Raw genomic sequence first — 3,839 nt, 5'->3', positions numbered from 1 at the left:
TCCTTACCGGGGTATTTGGACCCCAGGATTCGCCGGGATTTCGGAGTCCCAGGAGTGCTTAACCATTTCCACCCATAAGACCCGGCACCTAACTCCACGATTCGGCAAACCAAAAATTTCAAAACGCTTTCCTAAAAGCCCCACAACGACAGCTGGCGCCATCGCTACATACTATGCTTGCAACGCCGCACAAAATCAAGCTCCTACCGGGATTTGAACCCGGATCGCTGGATTCAAAGTCCAGAGTGCTAACCATTACACCATAAGAGCACCTAGCTCAGACACAACACGCCCAATCCGCAACCCGCTCGCATCGCACGCAATTCACATATTCACGGACATGCCACATGTGCTGCACATACCCCTTTCACATATCGTCGTGCTCCTACACTTACGGCCATGCTCGCATGCTTCTTTCGCCACCAGGCTTGCTTCAATCCCCGCCTCGAGCCATCCGGTTGCTACTCGCTTTGACGTCGCATTTCTTCGTGTTATGGATACCCACGGGATCTATTGTTCTCGCGGAAGGCTGCGATGAACCCTCTGGCTGTCTTGGAGAATTGGTAGTGCAGTCAGCGAAGTCGGCAGTTAGGCTTGGTGAGCTCTGCCAGAGCAGCAGCTACCACTTAAATCGGCAGCGGATCGCCGGGACACGATATAACACACCACGGCAACACAACGTGACGCGGCTGTAGCGTGTGGCAGGTGCGCAACGCAGCAACAACTGGGGCGTTGTAGGGCCGGTAGAAGCGGTGCAAAACGAGGTCCTACCGGGATTTGAACCCGGATCGCTGGATTCAGAGTCCAGAGTGCTAACCATTACGGCCATAAGACCAGCACTAACTCACCAATCCGCAAACAAAATTTCAAACGCTTTCCTAAAGCCCCACACGACAGCTGGCGCCATCGCTACATTCTATGTCTGCAACGCCGCACAAAACCAAGCTCCTACCGGGATTTGAACCCGGATCGCTGGATTCAAAGCGCTGGATTCAGAGTCCAGAGTGCTAACCATTACACCATAAGAGCACCTAGCTCAGACACAACACGCCCAATCCGCAACCCGCTCGAATCGCACGCAATTCACGTATTCATGGACATGCCACATGTGCTGCACATACCCCTTTCACATATCGTCGTGCTCCTACACTTACGGCCATGCTCGCATGCTTCTTTCGCCACCAGGCTTGCTTCAATCCCCGCCTCGAGCCATCCGGTTGCTACTCGCTTTGACGTCGCATTTCTTCGTGTTATGGATACCCACGGGATCTATTGTTCTCGCGGAAGGCTGCGATGAGCCCTCTGGCTGTCTTGGATAATTGGTAGTGCAGTCAGCGAAGTCGGCAGTTAGGCTTGGTGAGCTCTGCCAGAGCAGCAGCTACCACTTAAATCGGCAGCGGATCGCCGGGACACGATATAACACACCACGGCAACACAACGTGACGCGGCTGTAGCGTGTGGCAGGTGCGCAACGCAGCAACAACTGGGGCGTTGTAGGGCCGGTAGAAGCGGTGCAAAACGAGGTCCTACCGGGATTTGAACCCGGATCGCTGGATTCAGAGTCCAGTGCTAACCATTACACCATAAGACCAGCACTACCTCACCAATCCGCAAACAAAATTTCAAACGCTTTCCTAAAGCCCCACACGACAGCTGGCGCCATCGCTACATTCTATGCCTGCAACGCCGCACAAAATCAAGCTCCTACCGGGATTTGAACCCGGATCGCTGGATTCAAAGTCCAGAGTGCTAACCATTACACCATAAGAGCACCTAGCTCTGACACAACACGCCCAATTCGCAACCCGCTCGAATCGCACGCAATTCACGTATTTACGGACATGCCCCATGTGCTGCACATACCCCTTTCACATATCATCGTGCTCCTACACTTACGGCCATGCTCGCATGCTTCTTTCGCCACCCGGCTTGCTTCAATCCCCGCCTCGAACCATCCGGTTGCTACTCGCTTTGACGTCGCATTTCTTCGTGTTATGGATACCCACGGGATCTATTGTTCTCGCGGAAGGCTGCGATGAGCCCTCTGGCTGTCTTGGAGAATTGGTAGTGCAGTCAGCGAAGTCGGCAGTTAGGCTTGGTGAGCTCTGCCAGAGCAGCAGCTACCACTTAAATCGGCAGCGGATCGCCGGGACACGATATAACACACCACGGCAACACAACGTGACGCGGCTGTAGCGTGTGGCAGGTGCGCAACGCAGCAACAACTGGGGCGTTGTAGGGCCGATAGAAGCGGTGCAAAACGAGGTCCTACCGGGATTTGAACCCGGATCGCTGGATTCAGAGTCCAGAGTGCTAACCATTACACCGTAAGACCAGCACTAACTCACCAATCCGCAAACAAAATTTCAAACGCTTTCCTAAAGCCCCACACGACAGCTGGCGCCATCGCTACATACGATGCTTGCAACGCCGCACAAAATCAAGCTCCTGCCGGGATTTGAACCCGGATCGCTGGATTCAAAGTCCAGAGTGCTAACCATTACACCATAAGAGCACCTAGCTTAGACACAACACGCCCAATCCGCAACCCGCTCGAATCGCACGCAATTCACGTATTCATGGACATGCCACATGTGCTGCACATATCACTTTCACATATCGTCGTGCTCCTACACTTACGGCCATGCTCGCATGCTTCTTTCGCCACCAGGCTTGCTTCAATCCCCGCCTCGAGCCATCCGGTTGCTACTCGCTTTGACGTCGCATTTCTTCGTGTTATGGATACCCACGGGATCTATTGTTCTCGCGGAAGGCTGCGATGAGCCCTCTGGCTGTCTTGGAGAATTGGTAGTGCAGTCAGCGAAGTCGGCAGTTAGGCTTGGTGAGCTCTGCCAGAGCAGCAGCTGTTAGATTCCAGGAAAATCAAAGAATGAATTAGATGATTTATCTGCGCGAGCCAGAGGGAGTGGGTACATATCTAGCGTCATCAGAGGCACTACCGTGATTTCTCCTCTTTGACTCATCAGTTGAGTTGACCAGTTACAACACTTCCCCGCAACTCAGCTTGAGTCAGATGAAGGGCGAGTCCGATCCTTGTGCGATGGTCTAGAAATCGTTTCGCTCCGAGTGCTTTTGTGAGTCCGTCGGCAAGCATAGTAGTTGTAGGGCAATATTCCAGTTTGACTCTGCCATTCTTGTACGCGTCTTTGATCGAATGGTACATGACGTCAATAGTCTTTTGAGCTTCCGATGTCTTGCCGTTCGTAATTCGGTGAATGGTAGACTTGTTGTCTACGAGTACGAGAAGTTGATCTTCTTCGCGACTTTGTCCAATGGCGTTCATGAAGAGCTGAATCCACATGACCTCCTCGACTCCCATTGAACATGCGATGAATTCGGCTGCAGTAGAAGACTTCGCCACCACAGATTGTCGCTTGCAGATCCAGTGTACTGTGCATCCATACACTTTGCATTTATGCATTTGTGAACAAGACATCGCTAGATCCAGGTAGCAGGACCCTAGATCCAGTCGATAATACACGTGATCTACATGAAGTGTCAGTTGCCAAGGTCTCTAGTTTGCGCCAAGTGGATGAGTTTTCCAGATCCGAAGTCTCTTCAACCCTGGATCTACACAGAGGAGAGGCACGTGGTTATTGGGAGAAACGCCAACATGGCCGATGGTTTGAGCCTACCAAGGGTGAAGTCACTGCAGATCCACCTAAGGTCTGTCTGGTCACTGGATCCTATGGATCTGAGGATGTTGGATCCATGGATCTGCTAACAGGAGAGTCCCGTGGGTACTGGAAGTACCATGCCCCGGGAAAGTGGTTCAGACAAGCCAAGGTAGGGGGCAAGATCAACAATGAAAAAGCAAT

The 3,839-nt window shown here is 52.4% G+C and overlaps 1 non-coding gene across 1 annotated transcript; it reads right to left on the bottom strand.

The window, feature by feature from the left end:
* Positions 1 to 943: 943 nt before the first annotated feature.
* On the bottom strand, positions 944 to 1,029 carry PITG_31057. The gene has a single exon. It is a non-coding gene; the product is annotated as a tRNA-Gln (tRNA).
* Between the last annotated feature and the right edge of the window lie 2,810 nt (positions 1,030 to 3,839).

This window comes from Phytophthora infestans, genomic scaffold (assembly GCF_000142945.1).
Source record: "Phytophthora infestans T30-4 supercont1.203 genomic scaffold, whole genome shotgun sequence".
Lineage (NCBI taxonomy): Eukaryota > Oomycota > Peronosporomycetes > Peronosporales > Peronosporaceae > Phytophthora > Phytophthora infestans.
This window is presented reverse-complemented; position numbering and strand designations above follow the sequence as displayed.